General features: G+C 38.9%; 1 protein-coding gene across 13 annotated transcripts in view; it reads right to left on the reverse strand.

Annotated features, from left to right (window-relative positions):
• The window catches only part of ZC3H12B (zinc finger CCCH-type containing 12B), a 423636-nt gene that overhangs the window by 375936 nt on the left and 22339 nt on the right, over nt 1-25361 (reverse strand). For 11 of the 13 annotated variants that reach the window (XM_037994695.2, XM_073013621.1, XM_073013617.1 and 8 more), the window contains exon 2: nt 8892-8960. The gene's annotated coding sequence lies outside the window, so the exon portion shown is untranslated. Of the gene's footprint in view, nt 1-8891; nt 8961-9133; nt 9330-25361 lie in introns of all 13 variants that reach the window. The other 2 variants (XM_073013615.1, XM_073013616.1) reach the window with 1 other exon arrangement.

The following is a 25361-nucleotide window of genomic DNA, read 5'->3' on the forward strand; positions in this document are numbered from 1 at the left end:
AGAGGTGTTTATAGTATTCTCTGATGGTAGCTTGTATTTCTGTGGGGTCGGTGGTGATATCCCCTTTATCATTTTTTATTGCATCTATTTGATTCTTCTCTCTTTTCTTCTTTATTAATCTTGCCAGTGGTCTGTCAATTTTGTTGATCTTTTCAAAAGACCAACTCCTGGATTCATTGATTTTTTGGAGAGTTTTTTGTGTCTCTATCTCCTTCAGTTCTGCTCTGATCTTAGTTATTTCTTGCCTTCTGCTAGCTTTTCAATGTATTTGCTATTGATTCTCTAGTTCTTTTAATTGTGATGTTAGAGTGTCAATTTCAGAACTTTCCAGCTTTCTCTTTTGGGCATTGAGTGCTATAAGTTTCCCTCTACACACTGCTTTAAATGTGTCCCAGAGATTCTGGTATGTTGTATCTTTGTTCTCGTTGGTTTCAAAGAACATCTTTATTTCTGCCTTCATTTCGTTATGTACCCAGTAGTCATTCAGGAGCAGGTTGTTCAGTTTCCATGTAGTTGAGCGGTTTTGATTGAGTTTCTTACTCCTGAGTTCTAGTTTGAGTGCACTGTGGTCTGAGAGACAGTTTGTTATAATTCTGTTCTTGTACATTTGCTGAGGAGTGCTTTACTTCTAATTATGTGGTCAATTTTGGAATAAGTGTGATGTGGTGCTGAGAAGAATGTATATTCTGTTGATTTGGGGCGGAGAGTTCTATAGATGTCTATTAGGTCTGCTTGCTGCAGAGATGAGTTCAATTCCTGGATATCCTTGTTAACTTTCTGTCTCGTTGATCTGTCTAATGTTGACAGTGGAGTGTTGAAGTCTCCCATTATTATTGTATGGGAGTCTAAGTCTCTTTGTAAGTCTCTAAGGACTTGCTTTATGAATCTGGGTGCTCCTGTATTGGGTGCATATATATTTAGGATAGTTAGCTCTTCCTGTTGAATTGATCCCTTTACCATTCTGGAATGGCCTTCTTTGTCTCTTTTGACCTTTGATGGTTTAAAGTCTGTTTTATCAGAGACTAGGATTGCAACCCCTGCTTTTTTTTTGTTCTCCATTTGCTTGGTAGATCTTCCTCCATCCCTTTATGTTGAGCCTATGTATGTCTCTGCATGTGAGATGGGTCTCCTGAATACAGCAGACTGATGGGCCTTGACTCTTTATCCAGTTTGCCAGTCTGTGTCTTTTAATTGGAGCACTTAGCCCATTTACATTTAAGGTTAATATTGTTATGTGTGAACTTGATCCTGCCATTATCATATTAACTGCTTATTTTGTTTGTTAGTTGATGCAGTTTCTTCCTAGCCTCGATGGTCTTTACATTTTGGCATGTTTTTGCAATGGCTGGTACCAGTTGTTCCTTTCCATGTTTAGTGCTTCCTTCAAGGTCTCTTGTAAGGCAGGCCTGGTGGTGACAAAATCTCTAAGCATTTGTTTATCTGTAAAGGATTTTATTTCTCCTTCACTTACGAAACTTAGTTTGGCTGGATATGAAATTCTGGGTTGAAAATTCTTTTCTTTAAGAATGTTGAATATTGGTCCCAACTCTCTTCTGGCTTGTAGAGTTTCTGCCGAGAGATCTGCTGTTAGTCTGATGGGCTTCCCTTTGTGGGTAACCCGACCTTTCTCTCTGGCTGCCCTTAAGATTTTTTCCTTCATTTCAACTTTGGTGAATCTGGCAATTACGTGTCTTGGAGTTGCTCTTCTCGAGGAGTATCTTTGTGGCGTTCTCTGTATTTCCTGAATTTGAATGTTGGCCTGCCCTACTAGGTTGGGGAAGTTCTCCTGGATGATATCCTGAAGAGTGTTTTCCAACTTGGTTCCATTTTCCCCCTCACTTTCAGGCACCCCAATCAGACGTAGATTTGGTCTTTTTACATAATCTCGTACTTCTTGCAGGCTTTGTTCATTTCTTTTTCTTCTTTTTTCTTTGGTTTCTCTTCTCGCTTCATTTCATTCATTTGATCCTCAATCGCTGATACTCTTTCTTCCAGTTGATCCAGTCGGTTACTGAAGCTTGTGCATTTGTCACATATTTCTCGTGTCATGGTTTTCATCTCTGTCATTTCGTTTTTGACCTTCTCTGCATTAATTACTCTAGCTATCAATTCTTCCACTCTTTTTTCAAGATTTTTAGTTTCTTTGCACTGGGTACGTAATTCCTCCTTTAGCTCTGAGAAGTTTGATGGACTGAAGCCTTCTTCTCTCATCTCGTCAAAGTCATTCTCCGTCCAGCTTTGATCCGTTGCTGGCGATGAGTTGCGCTCCTTTGCAGGGGGAGATGCGCTCTTATTTTTTGAATTTCCAGCTTTTCTGCCCTGCTTTTTCCCCATCTTTGTGGTTTTATCTGCCTCTGGTCTTTGATGATGGTGATGTGCTGATGGGGTTTTGGTGTAGGTGTCCTTCCTGTTTGATAGTTTTCCTTCTAACTGTCAGGACCCTCAGCTGTAGGTCTGTTGGAGATTGCCTGAGGTCCACTCCAGACCCTGTTTGCCTGGGTATCAGCAGCAGAGGCTGCAGAAGATAGAATATTGCTGAACAGCGAGTGTACCTGTCTGATTCTTGCTTTGGAAGCTTCCTCTCAGGGGTGTACTCCACCCTGTGAGGTGTGGGTTGTCAGACTGCCCCTAGTGGGGGATGTCTCCCAGTTAGGCTACTCAGGGGTCAGGGACCCACTTGAGCAGGCAGTCTGTCCCTTCTCAGATCTCAACCTGTGTGTTGGGAGATCCACCGCTCTCTTCAAAGCTGTCAGACAGAGTCGTTTGCATCTGCAGAGGTTTCTGCACCTTTTTTTGTTGTTGTTGTTGTTTAGCTGTGCCCTGTCCCCAGAGGTGGAGTCTACAGAGACAGGCAGGTTTCCTTGAGCTGCTGTTAGCTCCACCCAGTTCGAGCCTCCCAGTGGCTTTGTTTACCTACTTAATCCTCAGCAATGGCGGGTGCCCCTCTCCCAGCCTCCCTGCTGCCTTGCAGTTAGATCGCAGACTGCTGTGCTAGCAATGAGGGAGGCTCCGTGGGCGTGGCACCCTCCCGGCCAGGTGTGGGGTATAATCTCCTGGTGTGCTCGTTTGCCTAAAGCGCAGTATTGGGGTGGGAGTTACCCGATTTTCCAGGTGTTGTGTTTCTCAGTTCCCCTGGCTAGGAAAAGGGAATCCCTTCCCCCTTGTGCTTCCCAGGTGAGGCGATGCCTTGCCCTGCTTCAGCTCTCGCTGGTCGGGCTGCAGTAGCTGACCAGCACCGATTGTCCGGCACTCCCTAGTGAGATGACCGCAGTACCTCAGTTGAAAATGCAGAAATCACCAGTCTTCTGTGTCGCTCGCACTGGGAGTTGGAGACTGGAGCTATTCCTATTCAGCCATCTTGCTCCGCTCCCCCGTCTTTCTTTACTGAAGGTGACTTTCTCTGGTGATATAATTTATTTTATTTAATTTTTATTTTTTTGTATCCATATGTTTTTTAGTTCAAGGTTTACCATTAGATTGCAAAACTATCTTATAATCCATTATTCTAACCTGATAACTACTTAATGGTCTTTGCATTAAAGAAAAAGCAAAAAGAAAATTAATAGAAACTCTATTACTTAACTTTGTCCCCTGCTTTTTAACTTTTTACTGTTTTATTGATATTATACTGTCTACATCTTGAAAAGTTTTTAGTTATTATTTATGATTGACTCATCATTTAGTCTCTCTACTTAAGATATGAGTAGTTTACACACCACAGTGACATGTTATACTATTCTCTGTTTTTCTGTGTACTTACTATTACCAGTGAGTTTTGTACCTTCAGGTGATTACTTATTGCTTATTAACATCTTTTTCTTTCTAGCTGAACTACTCCCTTTAGCATTTCTTGTAGGATAGGTCTGTTATTGATTAAATCCCTTAGCTTTTATTTGTCTGGCAAAGCCTTTGTTTCCCCAGGTTTGAAGGATATTTTCACCAGATATACTATTCTAGGGTGAGAGTTTTTTCCCTTCTGCACTTTTAATACATCATGCCCTCTCTCCTGGCCTGTAAGGTTTCCACTGAAATGTCTGCTGCCACATATTTTGACATTCCATTGTATGTTAATTGTTTCTTTTCTCTTGCTGCTTTTAGGATTTTTTCTTTATCCTTGACCTTTGGGAGCTTGATTATTAAATACCTCGAGTTAGTCTTCTTTCAGTTAAATCTTCTTGGTGTTCTATAAACTTCTTGTACTTGGATATTAATAGCTTTTTCTAGGTTTGAGACTTGTCTGTTATTATCTCTTTGAATAAACTTTCTACCCCTATCTCTTTCTTTCTCTACCTCTTCGTTAAGGTCACTAGATTTGGCCCTTAGAGGATATTTTTTAGATCCCATAGGTGTGATTCATTTTTTTTCTTTTGTCTCTTCTAAATATGTACTTTCAAATAGCCTGTCTTCAAGCTCATTATTTTTCCTTCTGCTTGGTCAGTTGTGCTGTTGTGAGACTCTGATGCATTCTTTAGTATGTCAACTGAATTTCTGAGCTCCAGAGTTCCTGCTTAATTTTTAAAAATTATTTTAATTGCTTTGTTAAATATATCTGAGAGAAATCCGCATTCCAACTCTGTGTTATCTTCAATTTCTTTGAGTTTCCTCAATACAGCTATTTTGAATTCTCTGTCTGAAAGAGCATGTATCTCTGTTTATTGGGATTAGCCCCTGGTGGCTTATTTAGTTCACCTGGTGAGGTCATGCTTTCCTGGATAGTGTTGATGCTAGTATATGTTCTTTGGTGTCTGGGTATTGAAGAGTTAAGGATTTATTGTTGTCTTCATTGTCTGAGTTTGTTTGTTCTTTTCCTTCTTGGGAAGGCTTTCCAGATATTTGAAAGTACTTATGTGTTGTGTTCTAATCTGTATCTGCTTTTGTGGGCAACCCAAGCCCAGTAACACAGTGGTTCTTGCAGACTTACAGATGTACTGCCTTGATGGTCTTGGACAAGACCCAGAAAAATTCTTTGGATTACCAGGCAGATGCTTGTTCTTTTCCCTTTCTTTCCTCCACACAGAGTCTCTTTCTGCACTCTGAGCCACTTATAGGTGGGAGTAGAGTGACACAAGCACCACCACCACTATGACTGTGCTGGGTCAGACCTGAGTCCAGTACAGCACTAGGTCTCACCCAAGGCCTGATGTAACCACTCCTTTGTTACTGTCTATGTTCACTCCAAGCCCTGCAGCTCTTTAATCAGAAGGTGGCAAAGCAATCCAGGCCAGGCCTGCATCCTTCCCTTCAGGGCAGTGAGGTCCCTCAGGTCCCAGGTGAGTCCAGAGGTGCCATCCCGGTGTCAGGGACTGAAGTAAAAAACCTTAGACGTCCATCTAGTGTTCTCTTGTACTGCCACTGAGTTGGCATTCAAATCACATGACACAGTCATTATGTAAAGTGAAATAAGCCAAGAAGAGAAAGAGAAACATCACACGTTTTCACTTATTTGTGGGATCTAAAATTCAAAACAATTGAACTTGTAGAGATAGAGAGTAGAAGGATGGTTATCAGAGGCTGAGAAGGGTAGTAGGGGTTTTTGGGGAAAGTGGGGATGATTAATCGATACAAAAATTAGAAAGAAAGAATGAATGAGCCCTAATATTTGATAGCAAAAAATGTTGACTATAATGAATAATAATTTAATTGTACATTTTAAATTAACTAAAAAAGTATAATTGGATTGTTTTAACACAAAGGATAAATGCTTGAGGGTATGGATGACCCATTTTCCATGATGTGACTATTATGTCTTACATGTCTATATCAAAATATCTCATGTACCTCATTACTATATATACCTACTATGTACCCACAAAAATTAAAAATTAAAACAAAAGAAAATTCCTCCAAAGAGTTGTCTATTCCCTGTGTCTCCATACCATGTATTGTCACTCTCTTGTCACACTTCAATCAATCTTTGATTTCAAGCCTCCAACTGAAATCTCTCTCACTAAGGTCACTGATAATCTCTATATTGTTAAATCCTATAGTCAATCCTCAAATCACATTTAGTTTGATCGCTCAGCAACATTTGTGACAATTGATTTTGCCCTCATTCTGGAAATACTTCCCTTGGATTTCATGACAATAATTTCTTCTTATGTTCCTCCTACCTTACTAGCTACTCATTCTCATCTCTTTCACTCGATTCTTTTCCTTCCTGAACTTGAAATGTTGGAATGTGCCAGAGCTGGTCCTTGGACTCATTCTCTATCTATACTTATTCACTAAGTCATTGTACTGAGTCTCACAGCTATATTTACAACTTATAATCTGATGATTTCCAAATTTATATCTCCATCCTTGAAATACATATTTGTAAATCCAACTTTGTAATAGACATTATCACTCACATATCTCAAACTTAACAAACTCTTAATTCCCAGCCCTAGTCCTACCAAACCTGGTCTTCCTCCATTGTCTCCCTTCTTGGTAGATGCTGCCACCACTAACTTTGTTGCTTAGGATAAAATCCTTGGAACGACCCTTGAGTCTCTTTCACTCACATCCAAAATGCAATCCATCACCAAATCTTGTTAGTTTCACCATTAATATATATCCAGAAACTCTGGAACAAGATATTGTAAACTTACTTTTCCATGCTACCATCCTCTAAATTCAAGTAAATACTCTGGAAATTACTGAACAGAAAAAATAAAAGGACTCTGAAATATGGTAAGAAACTATATGAGTTAGCAACCTAAAGATTTGAGGAATAAGAATGCTATGATTTCCCTGAGTTTTCTTTTTACCTCCTAAATATCTCAGACTAGGCATTGGGGACACCTGCAATCCAGAATTGCCAACAGGCATAAACAACAAAAACAAAAACAAAAACAAACTTAACCTTGCTTTCTCTGATCTATGTTCTGATAAAAAGCCCAACAGAGACCTAGCGGACAGCCCCAACTCCTGTTCTACAACCAAAGTACCTGAGAATAACCTGATTTGCACAGAGAGGCAGCTGCAAAGCTCCTGGACAATCCAGCTTCCACCCACAACGAGGTCATCAGCAGGTGACCTGATCTGCCCATATAAGTAGTTTCAGAACCCTGATGGGCCATCTTAACTCCTGATACACAACTGGGACACTGACAGCTCACAGGAGTAGCAGTGAAGCTCCAGCAGTCCAACCCAACACCTGTAGTGCTCAACACCTGTAGTGCTTGCAGGCTAAACACCTGTAGTGCTTGCAGGCTGGTCTACCTGCAGTGGAAGCAGAGAAGGGCTGGTCCACCCAATTTCCATTCCAAACCCAGGGCACCATCATCTCTTAGTCCTCTATTAATTGGCACAAGAAGACTCAGTCCCAGTAGCTTCTGCCTCAACCCCTACAGGATAACGTGGCTCAATGACACCAGGTGGCCCAGCAGAGTGCTTTGTGCCATGGCAGATGGCACTAATAGGGAATAAATGGAAACTGAAGCACCATCGGAAGGACAAAATACATCAGAATGGTTCTGAAAACTAAATTGTCATTAGACCTAAAACCCACAAAAATAGGTCAGAACCTATATTCTAAACCTAAACAGGATCACTGCTTGCTAAAATAGATTTAAGAATCAAGAAATTCCTAAAATAGTAACCAAAATATCCGTGATAAAATGGAAAATAATTCCTTATGCAAAGAACTAGGAAAACTACAATTTGACTGAGAAAACATAATTAACTGATATTAATACCAATATTATTCTGAAGTTGGAGTCAACTGATAAGAAAATTAAAACCGCTCTCATAAAAATGCTTCAACAAGTAATTAAAAATATCTTTAAACAAATGCAAACAGAATATCTCAACAAAAATAAAGGAGTTATTTATTTTTTAAAAAGAACCAAATGTAAATTATAAAATTAAAAAATAAAAATAGCCAAAATAAAATTTAAAACTCATCAGATGGACTCAATACTAGATTAGAGGTGAGGAACAGAATCAGTGAAGCTAAAGACATATCAACAAAACTTATTCAATCCAAACAAAGAGAAAGTATCATGAAAAAGAAACAAAAAGAAGAGAGCCTCAGGGATCTGTGGAATAATAACAAAAGACAGGACCACTGTCTGTTATTATCAGAATCCCAGTAGGAGATGAGAAAGAATGTGGGGCTGAAATAGTAGTTAAATAATAACAAGAAACAGGGGTAACAAGCCAGGCATGGTGGCTCATTCCTGTAATCCCAGTGTTTTGGAAGATTGACATGGAAGAATTGCTTGAGGCCAGGAGTTTGAGACCAGCCTGGGCAACATGTTGAGACCTGATACCTACAAAAATGAAACAAAAATCAGCCAGGCATGATGGCACATGCCTGTAGTCTTAGCTACAGGGCCACATGAGGCCAGGAGTTCAAGGCTGCAGTGAGCTCTGATCACGCCACTGCACTCCAGCAGCCTAGGTGACAGAGCAAGACCCTGAAAAAAGAGAGAGAAGAAAGAAAGAAAAGAAAGAAAAGACGAAAAAGAAAGAAAGAAAGAAAGAAAGAAAGAAAGAAAGAAAGAAAGAAAGAAAGAAAGAAAGAAAGAGAAAAGAAAAGAAGGAGGAGAGGAGGAAAGGAGGAAAGGAAGAAAGGAGGAAGGAAGGAAGGAAGGAAGGAAGGAAGGAAGGAAGGAAGGAAGGAAGGAAGGAAGGGAGGGAGGGAGGGAGGGAGGGAAAAAAGAGAAGAAGAAACAAAAGCAACAAAAAGAAAACAAATAATAAAATAGAGACTGGTGATGTCAGGAAGATGGCAAAATAGAAAGTCAGAAAACTTCTTCCCCCAAAGGAGACACCAATTCAACAAGCAAAAATACACAGATCAATTCCCTTCAAGAGAAATCCAGAAACTAGTTAAAAGGCTCCTGCATCACAGACAAGCTAAAACTAGCCACACTGAAGCTGGTAGGAAAATTAATGGTACTCACTCGCCATGGTCTCTCTGCCCAGCTTAGTATAGCATGATCAGCAGAAAACTCCCAATTCTTGGCTTCTTCCTAGAGAGAAAAAGAAGAAGGCTGAAACATATGTCCAATATGAAGACTTTTTCAGGGGAAGGCTGAGGAAATAATTTCTGTCTTCCCTGTATCTGGAGACTCGTGAAAAAGTGTGCTAGGTTGAAGGCTACTGAGAACAAGGGCAAAAGTTTAGACAAAAAGCACTCACTCACCATACTCCCTCCTCCCAGCTCAGCATAGAATGAGAGGGTGAAACTCCCAACTCTCAGCTTCTCTCTAGGAAGGGAAAAAGTTGTGGCATGTGTCCCACATTCTGTCTTTTTGGGGGGACTGCTCGAGAAATGGGTTTCTGTCTCATCGCTCTCAGAAGGCGGACAGGGCTGGCATACTCTAGATGTCTGGGGGATGCTGAAAACAAAAGAGATGTAAGTGATTTGCTGCTATTCCACAGGACATGCAGTAGAGAAGACAGATGTTAACACAGCTCAAAGGCTTCTCCTTCAGGGAGGGGAGACAGAAGAGTAAAGTGTGTGTTCAACATTATAGCTTTTTGGGGTCTGACCAAGAAACTTGTTTTACTTTAAAACAGACTTTAATTTATTTTACTAGATAAAAAGCACTGATATGGTTCAGTACACTCTAGAAGCCTGGGGGAAACTAAGAACTAAAGGGAGATGTGAACTAATAAATCTCTTTAATTAAAAATTTGCATATACAAGTCCAGAGAAGAAATATACACATAAAATGTCTGAAAGGACCCTCTAATTAGGCTGATTTGTGAAGGTCTTTCCTTGCACAAAGCCAGCCTATAAAGATTTGGAGAGGTGGTCATTTTCTTAAATGCATGGATCCAACATAAAGGTACAAAGTAAACAAGGAAACAAGAAAACATGGCACAAAGCCAAAACAACAAACTAAGTCTCCAGGAACTGACCCTAAAGTAAAGGAGATATATGAATTATTTTACAAACAATTCAAATATCCATCATAAAGATGCTCAACAAGCTCAGAATATGATACATAAATAAAATGAAAATAACAAATCAACTGAAAACATAAAAGGAGCCCAACAGAAAATTACGAGCTAAAGAATACAATAAGTGAACTGAAAAAATCACTAGACAGTTTGAATATCACACTTGATCAACCAGAAGAAGGAAGCCGCAAACTTGAATACAGGTAATTTGAAATTATTAGTCAGAGAAACAAAAATAATAAAAAAGAAGTGCAGAAAGTCTAAAAGGACTTATGGGACACAATCAAGTGGATCAATATATGCATTATGATATTAAAAGAAAAAGAAGAGACATAAAGGGACAAACATTTATTTAAAGAAACAATGGCCTAAATATCCAAAATCTGGGAAAGAATATGGACATCTAGACTCAAGAAGCCCAACAGAACCCAACTAATAGGAAACCAAAGGACTTCAAACTGACAACATTATGGCTAAATTGTCAAATGTCAAAGACAAAGAGAAAATTTTTAAAGAAGAAGTGACTCATGACATATAAGAGAGTCCCATAAAACTATCAGTAGATTTATCAGCAGAAACCTTGCAGGTTAGAAAAGAACGATGTGATAGATTTGAAGTAATAATAATAAAAAAACTATTAACTAACAATATTATATCCAGAAAAACTGTCTTTCTAAATAGAAAGAGAAATGATTTCCCATATAAACAAAAGCAGAGAGAGTTCATCACCACTAGATGTGCCTTACGAAAAAATGCTAAAGTGAGTCCTTAGAAGCTGATATGAAAGGATAATAGAAAACAGCACAAAGACAAATGAAAGTATAACTTCCACTGCTAAAAGTAAACATATGGACAAACCAAAATATTATAATACTGTAGAAGCTAGGCAAGATGGCTGACTAGATGCATCCAGGTGAACCAGCTGCCACTGAGGGACTGGGACAACTGGTGCACTCCTAATAGATCTTCAGAGGTATGGCACTAAGAGTGGATGGAGGAAAGACCAGAAGCTTGGCTGGAGGAGGAGGAAGCTGGAAACCCTGCACAGGGCGACAGTGCACCAGGACTTGTTCTTGGCCTCTGACAACTCTGGGAGAATGGGTGAGTTGAACTGGCAAGAAGCAACATGCTCTAAAATGGGCTTCTGGAATTCTGGCAGGAGGAGACTCCCTCCCACCATGGACACTTGAGTTGACAGGGAAAGCCATTAGAGAAGTGGTAGGGGCAGCACTCCAGCTGGTGTAGAGCCCAGAGGGTTTGATGTGGGAATGTCTATAGTGAAGTGCAGCCAGGGATGGCCATCTTCCTAGGCTCAACTTGCTTTCATAGGAAACTTTAGTCCTAGGGGAACTGTCCATACCTGAACTCTATAGAATTTTCTTGCCCATTACACAAAACTGGTCCAATCTGAACACCCCTTGGTCTGCTGGCCTCTCCCAGGGCCTCAGCCTGGCTGGACTTGCTTGCAGTGTGACTTCAGGTGCCCTGGGGGCCTAAATTGTAGCTCTTGCACTGGTGAACCATGCCTGACCAGAAAAGAGTTCCAGCAGAGTGACCCCCACCGACACATAACAGCCTGTCCCCTCCCACATTCCACTGCAGCTTCCCACGAGAGCATGGACACCTCCCCCCCTGCCATTGCTTTGCCACTATGCATGTGCATGGACAGACTTTGCCTTCTCTGTCCCACCATTGTGTGTGTGTGTGTGTGTGTGTGTGTGTGTGTGTGCGCGCGCGCGCGCGCGCACGCATGCGTGTGGGTGTGCATGTGTGTGTGTATGTGTGTGTGTGTACGTATACCTTGCACTGCCACTGCTGCCAGTGTGATTGCATTATTCCTCCCATCCCCCAACCATATGGCCATTGCAGTCAGAGTCTTTGCAGGCACAGAGCCTGTTAGCACCACTCCTGTCAGCATCTTGCCTCTGGGCTAACACTGCCACTGGAGTAAAACTAGGCTTAGAAAACAAATGACACTCTGCCACCCTGAGAGGCCACCTCTACCTGTGTGAATGTGCACAGGGGGCACACACAGTATTGCTTCTGCCAACACCCCACCTCTGTGCTGACAACAACACTGGCATGATGAGGTGCACTGTAACAAGTAGGGGTCCCCCCAGTGCCCAAGCCATGCTACCTCCTCTGCCTCTGCAAACACCCATATGGAGGCCTGCACCCTGGCACCTGCTAATGCCCTGTGGTAGCCAATAAGCATGTTGCTGCTGCCACTGCTGCTAGGACATGTGAACAAGAACAGATCTCACTGCCACAGCCCCATGAAATTCTTTGGCTGCCGCCACCCATCAGAGTGAGCCCTGCCCCCTAATATCTTCAGAAACAAAGCAAGTTGACTGTACCCACCAAATACCACAAACTATCAAGGTCATCAAATAGGATAAGAGAAAAACAATTCATCCACAGGACAGCAACCTCAAAGAATAAAGGAACATCAGCCCATAAAGATGAGAAAGAACCAGCACAAGAAACGTGACAGCTCAAAAAGCCAGAGTGCTTTCTTTCCTACAAATTATCACAATAGCCTTCTAGCAAGGTTTCTGAACCAGGCCGAGATGGCTGAAATTACAGAAACAACATTAGAAATGTGCACTGGAATGTTACAGAAACTGACAGGCAAAATAGCCAGCATAAAAAACAATATAACTAATCTGATAGAGCTGAAAACACACGCTACAAGAATTTCATAATGCAATCACAAGAATTAATAGCAGAATGGACCAAGAGGAAGAAAGAATCAGAGCTTGAAGACTGCCTTTCTGAAATAAGATAGTCAGAAAAGAATAAAGAAAAAAGAATGAAAATGAATGAACAAAACTTATGAGAAATACGAGATTATGTAAAGAGACCAAATCCATAACCCATTGGTGTCCCTGAGATGAAGAGAATGGAAGCAACTGGGAAATTATATTTCAAGATATCATCCATGAGAACTTTCCCAACTTAGCTAGGGAGGCCAATATTCAAATTCAGGAAATGCAGAGATCCCACACAAGATAATTCACAAGAAGATCATCATCAAGACACATACCCATGAGATTCTCCAAGGTCAAAATGAAGGAAAAAATGTTAAAGGCAGCTAGAGAGAAAGGTCAGGTCACATACAAAGAGAATCCCATCAGACTAACAGTGGACCTCTCAGCAGGAACCCTACAAGCCAGAAGAAAATTGGGAGCCAATATTCAACATTCTTAAAGAAAAGAAATGTCAATCAAAATTTTCATATCCAGCAAAACTAAGCTTTATATGCAAACAAGAAAAAGATCCTTTCCAGAAAAGCAAATGCTTAGGGAATTTGTTACCACCAGACCTGCCTTACAAGAGCACCTGAAGGAAACACTACAAATCAAAAGGAAAGATCATTACAAGCCACTTCAAGAACACACTTAAGTACATAGACCAGTGACAACAAAAAGCAACCACAAAAACAAGTCTATATAATAACTAGCTAACATAATGACAGGAGAAAATCCACACATAACAATATCAACCTTGAATGGAAATGGGCTAAATTCCCCAACTAAAAGGCACAGGCAGGCTGGATAAAGAGGCAAGGCCCAATGGTATGTTGTTTTCAAGAGATCCATCTTCCATACAATGACACCCATAGGCTCAAAATAAAGGATGGAGAAAAATCTACCAAGAAAATGAAAAACAGAAAAAAAAGCAGAGGTTGCAATTCTAATTTCAGAGAAAACAGATTTCAAATCAACAAAGATCAAAAAGGACAAAGAAAGGCATTATATAATGGTAAAGGGTCCAATTTAACAAGAAGATCTAACTATCCTAAATCTACATGCACCCAACACAGGTGCATTCACATTCATAAAGCAAGTTCCTTGAGGCCTATGAAGAGACTTTGTTTCACACCCAATAATAGTGGGAGACTTCAACACCCCACTGCCAATATGAAAAAAAAATCATTGAGGTTAAAAAAATCACAAAATTTCAGGACTTGAACTCAACACTTGACCAAATGGACCTAAAACACATTTACAGAACTCTCTACCAAAAGACAACAGAGTATACATTCTTTTCATTGCCACATGATAAATACTTTAAAATCAACCATGCAATTGGACATAAGACAACCCTCAGCAAACTCAAAAAAAAAAAAAAAAAAATACAGAAATCAAACCAACCACACTCTTGGACCACAATGCAATAAAAATAGAAATCAAGGCAAAGGAAATTGCTCAAAATCATACAATTATATAGAACTTAGACAAGTGACTCCTGAACCACTCTTGGGTAAATAATCAAATTAAAGAAGACATCAAGAAATTCTTTGAAACTGATGAGAACAAAGACACAACAAGCCAGAATCTCTGGGACACAGCTAAGGCAGTGTTAAGAAGGAAATTTATAGCACTAAACACCACATCAAAAAGTGAAAAAGATCTCAAATTAACAACCTAACATCACAATTACAAGAATTACAGATGCAAGAGAAAACCAATTGCAAAGCTAGCAGAAGACAAGAAATAACCAAAATCAGAGATGAAATAAAGGAGATTGAGACACAAAAAAACATACAAAACATCGATGATCCCAAGGGTTGAAGAAACTAGACCAACCAGTAGCTACATTAATAAAGAAAAAAAGAAAAGATCCAAATAAATACAATCAGAAATGGCAAAGGGAACTTTACCATTGACCTCACAGAAATAAAAATATCCATTAGGGGCTACTATGAACAACTCTATGCACATAAACTAGACACTCTAGAAGAAAACGATAAATTACTGAACACATACAAACTCACAAGACTGAAAATAAAAAAGACATTGAATCCCTGAAAGACCAATGAGCTCTGAAATTTAATTAGTAATAAATAGCCTACAAACAAACAAACAGAAAGCCCTAATTCACAGTCGAGTTCTATGAGATGTACCAAAAAAAAAAAAAAAAAAAAAAAAACTGTACCACTCCCACAAAAGCTGTTCCAAAAACTAAGAACGTGAGACTCATCCCCAACTCATTATATGAGGCCAGCATCATCCTGATGCCAAAACCTGGCAGAGACACAAAAAATAAAACTTCAGGCCAATATCCTTCATGAACATAGATGCAAAAATCTTCAACACAATACAGGCAAACTGTATTCTGAATCCAGCAGCACATCAAAAAGTGAATCCATCATGATCAAGTAGGCTTCATCCCTGGGATACAAGGTTGGTTCAACACATGTAAATCAATTCATGCAATTCATCACATTAAAAGAACTAAGGACAAACATCATATGCTTATCTGAATAGATGAAGAAAAGGCTTTCAATAAAATTCAATATCGCTTTATGTTAAAAACTCTCATTAAAGCAGGAGGACACAGGCCTGGCTTGCTTTGCCACCTGTTGACTTCAGAACCCCAGGGCCTTCAGGAAACTCAAAGAAAATCAAGATAACACAGAGAAGGAATTCAGAATTCTATCAGATATATTTAACAGAGATTGAAATAATTAAGGATAATCAAATGGAAATTCTGGAGCTGTAAAATGCAATTGGCATACTGAAGAAAGCATCAAAGTTCTTCAGTAGCAGAACTGAAGGATTAGTGATTAGAAGAAAGAATTAGTAAGCTTGGACACAGGTTATTTTAAAATACACATTGAGAGAACACAAAAGAAAAAAGAATAAAAAATGATGAAACACACCTACAAGATCTAGAAAATATCCTCAAAGGGGTAAATCTAAGAGTTATTGGCCTTAAAGAGGAGGTGGAAAAAAAGACAGGGGAAGAAAGTTGATTCATAGGGATAATAACAGAGAACCTCCCAAACCTAAAAAAAAGATATTGTCATCTAAATACAAGAAGTTTATGCAACACCACGCAGATTTAACCCAAAGAAGACTATCTCAAGGCATTTAATAATCAAACTCCCAAAGGTAAAAGAAAAGATAAAGAAAAATTCCTAAAAGCACAAGAGAAAAGAAACAAATAATATACAATGGCGTTCCAATACATCTGACAGCAGACTTCTCAGGGGAAACCTTACAGGTCAGGAGAGAGTAGCAAGATATATTTAACATACTTAAGGAAAAAAAAAGTTTATCTTAGAATAGTATATCTGGCCAAAATATCCTTCAAGCATAAAGAAGAAAAGAATACTTTCCCAGAAAAACAAAAGATGAGAGGTTTCATCAACACAAGACATTCTCCAAGAAATGTTAAAGGGAATACTTCAACTAGAAAGAAAAAGATGCTAATTAGCAATAAATAATCATCTGAAGGTACAAAATTCGCTGGTAATATTAAGTGTACAGAAAAACACAGACACTGTCACTGTGGTATACAAACTACTCTTATACTAAGTAGAAAGAATGAACGATGAACCAATTGAAAGTAATAACTTCAACAACTTTTAAGACAGACAGTACAATAAGATATCAATAGAAGCAGCATAAAGTTAAAACGCAAGGGGACAAAGTTAAGACATAGAGTTTTTGTTAGTTTCCTTTTTGCTTGTTTGTTTTTTTTTTTATGCAGAGTGTTAAGAAGTATAAGGTTAAAATAATGAATTATACGATAATATTTCCAAGCCTCATGGTAACCTCAAACCAAAAATCATACAATGGATACACAAAAAATAAAAAGCAACAAAGTAAGTCATATCACCAGAGAAAAGAACCTTCACTAAAGGAAGACAGGAAGCAAAGAAGCAAGAGAAGACCAGAAAACAACCAGAAAACAACAAAATGGCAGGAGTTCTTACTTATCAGTAATAACATTGAATGTAAAGGGACAAAACTCTCCAATTAAAAGAAATAACCTAGCTGAATGAGTAAAAAAAAAAAAAGACACACTGATCTGTTCACAAAACAAGTCTTAAAAGACACACACACACACACACACACACATACACAAAGTAATATCAAGCATCTTCTCTGATCACAGTGGAAAACTAGAAATCAATAACGAGAAATTTTGGAAATTACACAAATAAATGGAAATTAAACAAGGCCACTGAATGACCAGTGGTCAATGAAGAAATTAAGAAAAAAATGAAAAATGTCTTGAAACAAATGATAATGGAACATAACATACCAAAACTTAAGGGATACAGCAAAAGCAATACCAAGAGGTAAGTTCATAGTACAAATGCTTACATCAAAAAAGAGAATAAACTTCAAATGAACATTCCAATGATGCATCATAAAGAACTACAAAAGCAAGTGCAAACCAAATGCCAATTAGTAGAAGAAAGGAAACAATGAAGATCAGAGTAGAAATGAATGCAATTGAAATAAAAAAAAAAAAAAGATCAATGAAACAAAAAGTTGATTTTTTGAAAAATTAAACAAAATTGAAAAACCTTTAGCCAGACTAAGAAAAAAAGAGTGAAAATACAAATAAATAAAATCAGAAATGGGATCTGGCAAGACGGCAGAATAGGAACAGCTGCGGTCTGCAGCTCCCAGTGAGACCAACGCAGAAGGAGGGTGATTTCTTCATTCCAACTGAGGTACATGGTTCATCTCATTGGGACTGGTTAGACAGCGGGTGCAGCCCACAGAGGGTGAGCAGAAGTAGGGTAGGGCCTCACCTCACCTAGGAAGCTCAAGTGCTGGTGAACTCCCTCCCTAGGAAACGGAAGCTGTGAGAGACTGGGCTGTGAAGAATGGTGCTATCCAGCCCAGATACTACACTTTTCCCACGGTTTTCACAACCTGCAGACCAGGAGATTGCCTCGGGTGCCTACACCACCAGAAACCTGGGTTTCAAGCACAAAATGGGGCGGCTGTTTGGGCAGACACTGAGTTAGCTGCAGAAGTTTCTTTTTTAACACAGTGGCCCCTGGAACCCCAGCGAGACAGAACAATTCACTCTGGAAAGGGGGCTGAAGCCAGGGAGCCAAGTGGTCTTGCTCAGTGGGTTGCACCCCCACAGAGCCAAGCAAGCTATGATCCACTAGCTTGAAATTCTTGCTGCTAGCAGAGCAGTCTGAAGTCGACCTGGAACAATGGAGTTCGGTTGGGGGAGGGGCATCTGCCATTACTGAGGATGGAGTAGGTGGTTTTCCCCTCACAGTGTAAACAGAGCCACCAGGAGGTTCAGACTGGGTGGAGCCCACCGCAGGGCAGCAAAGCGGCTGTAGCCAGACTGCCTCTCTAGATTCCTGCACACTGTGCAGGTCATCTCTGAAAGAAAGGCAGCAGTCCCAGTCAGGGGCTTATAGATAAAACTCCCATCACCCTGGGACAGAGCACATGAGGGAAGGGGCGACTGGGTGCAGCTTCAGCAGACTTAAATGTTCCTGCCTGCCAGCTCTAAAGAGAGCAGTGCATCTCCCAGCACAGCACTCGAGCTCTGCTAAGGGACAGACTGCCACCTCAAGTGGGTCACTGACCCCCATGCCTCCTGACTAGGAGATACCTCCCAGCAGGGGTCGACAAACGCCTCATACAGAAGAGCTCAGATTGGCATCTGGTGGGTGCACCTCTGGGACGAAGCTTCCAGAGGAAAGAACAGGCAGCAATCTTTACTGTTCTACAGCCTCGATGGTGATACCCAGGGAAACAGGGTCTGGAGTGGACTTCCAGCAAACTTCAGCAGACCTGGAGAAGAGCAGCTTGATTGTTAGAAGGAAAACTAACAAATAGAGAGCAATAACATCAACATCAATAAAAAGAACACCCACAAAAACCCATCCAAAGGTCATCAGCATCAAAGATCAAAGGTAGATAAATCCACTAAGATAAGGAAAAAACAGTGCAAAAATGCTAAAAATTCCAAAAACCAGAATGCCTCTTCTCCTCCAAAGGATCACAACTCCTTGCCAGCAAGAGAACAAAACTGGACGGAGAATTTGTTTGATGAATTGACAGAAGTAGGATTGAGAAGGTGGGTAATAACAAACTCCTCCAAGGTGAGGAGCATGTTCCAACTCAATGCAAGGAATCTAAGAACCTTGAAAAAGGTTACAGGAGCTGCTAACTTGAATAACGAGTTTAGAGAACATAAAAGACCTGATGGAGCTGAAAAAACACACCAGAAGGACTTTGTGAAGCATACACAGGTATCAATAGCCAAACTGATCAAGCAGAAGAAGGGATATCAGAGATTGAAGATGAATTTAATGAAATAAAGAAGAAAGACAAGATTCGAGAAAAAATAATAAAAAAGAACAAACAAAGCCTCCAGGAAATATGGAACAATGTAAAAAGATCAAACCTATGATTGATTGGTGTACCTAAAACTGACAAAGGGAATAGAACCAAGTTGAAAAATACACTTCAAGATATTATCCAGGAGAACTGCCCTAACCTGGCAATACAGGCGAACATTCAATTCAGGAAATACAGAGAACACCACTAAGACACTCGTCGAGAAGAGCAAACTCAAGACACATAATCGTCCGATTCACCAAGGCTGAAACAAAAGAACAATTGTTAAGGGCAGAGAGAGAGATAGGTCAGGTTACCTACAAAGGGAAGCCCATCAGACAATAGTGGATCTCTCTGCAGAAACCCTACAAGCCAGAAGAGAGTGGGGGCCAATATTCAACATTCTAGAAGAAAAGAATTTTCAACCCAGAATTTCATATTCAGCCAAACTAAGCTTTATAAGCAGTAGAGAAATAAAATCCTTTCCAGACAAGCAAATGCTGAGAGATTTTGTCACGACCAGGCCTGCCTTACAAGAGATCCTGAAGGAAGCACTAAATATGGAAAGGAAAAACTGGTACCATTCACTGCAAAAACATACTAAATTGTAAAGACTATCGACACTATGAAGAAACAGCATCAATTAATGGGTAAAATAACTAGCTAGCATCATAATGACAGGATCAAATTCAAACATAACAATTTGACCTTAAATGTAAAGGGGCTAAATGCTCCAATTAAAAGAGACAGACTGGAAAATTGGATAAAGAGTCAAAAGCCATCAGTGTGCAGTATTCAGGAGACCCATCTCATGTGCAAAGACACATACAGGCTGAAAATAAAGGGATGGAGAAATATTTATCAAGCAGATGGAAAGAAAAATAAAAAAGTAGGAGTTGCAATCCTAGTCTTTGTAAAACAGACTTTAAACTAACAAAGATGAAAAAAGACAAAGAAGGGCAATACATAATGGTAAAGGGATGAATACAAGAAGAGCTATCCTAAATATATATGCACCCAATAGAGGAGCACCCAGATTCATAAAGGAAGTTCTAAGAGAATGAAAAAGAGACAAACAATAATAGTGGGAGACTTTAACAGCACACTGTCAATATCACACAGATCAATGAGACAGAAAATTAACAAGGAGATTTCGAACTTGAACTGAGGTCTGGACCAAGTGGACCTAATAGACATCTACAGACTCTCCACCCCAATTCAACAGAATATACATTCTTCTCAGTACCTCATAGCACTTATTCAAAAATTGACCACACGATTGGAAGTAAAACACTCCTCAGCAAATGTAAAGGAATGGAAAACATAACAAAAAGTTTCTCAGACCATAGTGCAATCAAATTAGAACTCAAGATTAAGAAACACACTCAAGACCACACAACTACATGGAAACTGAACAATCTGCTTCTGAATGACTACTGGGTAAATAATGAAATTAAGGCAGAAATAAATAAGTACTTTGAAAACAATGAGAAAAAAGACACAACATACCAGAATCTGTGGGACTCAGCTAAAGAAGTGTTTAGAGGGAAACTTATAGCACTAAATACTCACATCAGAAACTGGGAAAGATCTAAAATCAACACCCTAACATCAAAATTAAAAGAACTAGAGAAGCAAAAGCAAACAAATTCAAAAGCTAGCAGAAGACAAGAAATAACTAAGATTGGAGCAGAACTGAAGGATATAGAGACATGAAAAACCCTTCAAAAACTCAATAAATCCAGAAGCTGGTTTTTTGAAAAGATTAACAAAATAGACTGCTAGCCAGAATAATAAAGAAGAAAAGAAAGAAGAATCAAATAGACATAATAAAAAATGATAAAAGGGATATCACCAAAGATCCCACAGACATACAAACTACCATCAGAGAACACTATAAACACCTCTATGCAAATAAACTAGAAAATCTAGAATAAATGGATAAATTCCTAGACACATACATCCTACCAAGACTAAACCTGGAAGAAGTCGAATCCCTGAGCAGACCAAAAACAAGTTCTGAAATTGAGGCAGCAATTAATAGCCTACCAACCAAAAAAAGCCCAGGTCCAGAGGGATTCACAGTCAATTTCTACCAGAGGTACAAAGAAGAGATGGTGTCATTCCTTCTGAAACTTCTCAAAACAATAGAAAAAGAGGGACTCCTCCATAACTCATTGTGTGAGGCCAACATCATCCTGATACCAAAAGCTGGTAAAAAAAAACACAAAAAGAAAATTTCAGGCCAATATCCTTGATGAACATCGATGTGAAAATCCTCACTAAAATACTGGCAAACTGAACCCAGCAGCACATCAAAAAGCTTACCTAACACGACCAAGTTGGCTTCATCCCCAGGATGCAAGGCTGGTTCAACATATGCAAATCAGTAAACATAATCCATCACATAAACAGAAAAAATGACAAAAACCTCATGATTATCTCAATAGATGCACAAACGGCCTTCAATAAAATTCAACAGGCCTTCATGCTAAAAACACTCAATAACCTAGGTACTGATAGAACATATCTCAAAATAATAAGGGCTACTTATGACAAACCCACAGCCAATATCATACTGAATGGGCAAAAGCTAGAAATACTCCCTTTGAAAACTGGCACAAGACAAGGATGCCCTCTCTCACCACTCCTATTCAACATATTGTTGGAAGTTCTGACCAGGGCAATCAGGCAAGAGAAAGAAATAAAAGATATTCAAATAGAGAGAAAAAAGTCAAATTGTCTCTGTTTGAAGATGATATGATTGTATATTTAGAAAACCCCTTGGTCTCAGTCCAAAAACACCGTAAGCTGATAAGCAACTTCAACAAAGCCTCAGGATACAAAATCAGTGTGCAAAAATCACAAGCATTTCTATATACAAATAATAGACAAACAGAGAGCCGAATCATAAGTGAATTCCCATTCACAATTGCTACAAAGAGAATAAAATACCTAGGAATACAACCTACAAGGGACGTGAAGGACTTCTTCAAGGAGAACTACAAATCACTGCTCAAGGAAATAAGAGAGGACACTAACAAAAGGAAAAACATTCCATGCTCATGAATAGGAAGAATCAGTATCATGAAAATGGCCACACTGCCCAAAGTAATTTATAGAGTCAATGTTATTCCCATCAAGGCACAACTGACTTTCTTCACAGAATTACAAAAAATACTTTAAATTTCATATGGATCCAAAAAAGAGCTCGTATAGCCAAGACAATCCTAAGCAAAAAGAACAAAGCTGGAGGTATCACACTACTTGACATCAAACTATACTACAAGGCTACAGTAACCAAACAGCATGGTACTGGTACTAAAAAAGATATACAGACCAATAGTACAGAACAGGGGCCTCAGAAATAACACCACACATCTACAACCATCTGATCTTTGACAAACCTGACAAAAACAAGCAATGGGGAAAAGATTCCCTATTTAATAAATGGTTCCGGAGAAAACTGGCTAGCCATATGCAGAAAACTGAAACTGGAACCTTTCCTTACACCTTAAATAAAAATTACCTCAAGATGGATTAAAGACTTAAACATAAAACCTAAAACCATAAAAACCATAGAAGAAAACCTAGGCAGTACCATTCAGGTCACAGGCATGGGCAAAGGCTTCATGGATAAAACACCAAAGGCAATGGCAACAAAAGCCAAAATTGACAAATGGGATCTAATTAAACTAAAGAGTTTCTGCTCAGCAAAGAAACTATCATCAGAGTGAACAGGCAACCTGCAGAGTGGGAGAAAATTTTTGCAATCTATCCATCTGACAAAACTCTCATATCCAGAATCTACAAGGAACTTAAACAAATTTACAAGAAAAAACCACCCCATCAAAAAGTGGACAAAGGATATGAACAGATACTTCTCAAAAGAAGACATTTATGCAGCCAACAAACATATGAAGAAAAGCTCATCATCACTGGTCATTAGAGAAATGCAAATCAAAACTACAATGAGATACCATCTCATGCCAGTTAGAATGGCGATCATTAAAGAGTTAGGAAACAATAGATTCTGGACATCATGTGGAGAAATAAGAATGCTTTTACACTGTTGGTGAGAGTGTAAACTAGTTCAACCATTGTGAAAGACAGTGTGGCGATTCCTCAGGGATCTAGAAACAGAAATATCACTTGACCCAGCAATCCCATTAATGGGTATATACTCAAAGGATTATAAATCATTCTACTATAAAGACACAGGCACATGTATGTTTATTGCAGCACTATTTACAACAGCATAGACTTGGAATCAACCCAAATGCCCATCAGTGATAGACTGGATAAAGAGAAAATGTGTCACATATACACCATGGAATACTATGCAGTCATAAAAAAGAATGAGTTCATGTCCTTTGCAGAAACATGGATGAAACTGGAAACCATCATTCTCAGCAAACTGACACAGGAACAGAAAACAATACACTGCATGTTCTCACTCATAAGTGGGAGTTGAACAACGAGAACACATGGACACAGGGAGGGTAACATCATACACCAGGGCCTGTTGGGGGATGTCGGACAAAAGGAGGGATAGTATTAGGAGAAATATCTAATGCATGTGGTGCTTAAAACCTAGATGACGAGTTGATGGGTGCAGGAAACCACCATGGCACATGTATACCTATGTAACAAACCTGCACGTTCTGCACATGTATCCCAGAACTAATACAAAAATAAAAATAAGAATAAAAATTTAAAAAAATCAGAAAAGAAAAAAGATACACTACAACTGATATTGCAAAAATTCAAAGGATCATTAGTGGCTACAAAGAGCAACTATATGTCAAATAATTGGAAAATCTATAGTAAATGGACAAATCCCTAGATATATACAACCTACCAAGACTGACACAGGAAGAAATCCAAAACCTGAACAAATCAATAACAAGTAATGAAAATGAAGCTATAGTAACAAGTCTACCAGTAAAGAAATGCCTGGGACCTGATGGCTTCACTGTTGATTTCTACCAAACATTGAAAGAAGAACAAATAACCAGTCCTACACAAACTATTCCAAAAAACAGAGGAGAAACGAAGGCTTCCAAATTCATTTTATGAGGCCAGTATTGCCCTGATGCCAAAGCCAGACAAAGATAGATCAAAAAAAAGAGAAAACTACAGGTGAATATATCTGATGAATACTGATGCAATAATCCTCAACAAAATACTAGCAAACTGAAATCAACAATACATTAGAAAGATCATTCATCATGAGCAAGTGGGAGTTATCCCTGTGATGCAAGGATGGTTCAACATATGCAAATCAATCAATGCAATACATCATATCAACAGAATGAAACATAAAAATCATATGATCATTTCAACTGATGTGGAAAAAAGCATGTGATACATTTCAACATCCCTTCATGTTGAAAACCCTAAAACAACTGGCGATAGAAGGAACATAAAACTTCAACATAATTAAAGGCAAAAACAGCAGACCTACAGCTAGTTTCACACTGAAAGCCTTTCCTCTAAGATCTGGAACACAACAGGGATGCCCACTGCCATCACTATTATTCAACACAATACTGGAATTCCCAGCTGGAACAATGAGACAGGAGAAATATATAAAGTGCATCCAAATTAGAATGGAAGAAGTTAAATCATCCTTGTTTGCAGATGATATGATCTTGTATTTTAAAAATCCTTAAACTTCCACAAGAAAACTACTAGAAATGATAAACAAATTCAGTAAAGTTGCAGGATACAAAATCAACATAACAACACTAAGTAGCATTTCTATATGTCAACAGTGAACAATCTGAAAAAGAAATTTAAAAAGTAATCCCATTTACAATCACCATGCATAAAATTAAATGACGAGAATTAACCAAAGAAGTGAAAGATGGCTGTAATGAAGACTATAAAACACTGATGAAAGAAATTGAAGAGGACACCAAAAAGTGGAAAAATATTCCATGCTTATAGATTGGAAGAATCAATATTGTTAAAACGCCCATACTAACAGTAGTCTACATATTCAATGCAATCCCTATCAAACTACCAATGACATTCTTCACATAAATAGAAAAATCAATCCTAAAATTTATATGGCATGATAAAAGACCCAGAATACGCAAAGCTATTCTATGTAAAAATCAGAAAACTAGAGGAATCACATTATGTGACTTCAAATTATATAATACTACAGAGCCATAGTAACCAAAACCTCATGGTACTGGCATAAAAATAGACACACAGACCAATGGAACAGAACAGAGAACCCAGAATCAAATCCCCAATCCTACACTAAACTCATTTTCAACAAAGGTGCTAAGAACATACACTGGGTAAGACAGTCTCTTCCAAAAAAGGTGCTGG

This window comes from Chlorocebus sabaeus, chromosome X, assembly GCF_047675955.1.
Source record: "Chlorocebus sabaeus isolate Y175 chromosome X, mChlSab1.0.hap1, whole genome shotgun sequence".
NCBI classification, from domain to species: domain Eukaryota; kingdom Metazoa; phylum Chordata; class Mammalia; order Primates; family Cercopithecidae; genus Chlorocebus; species Chlorocebus sabaeus.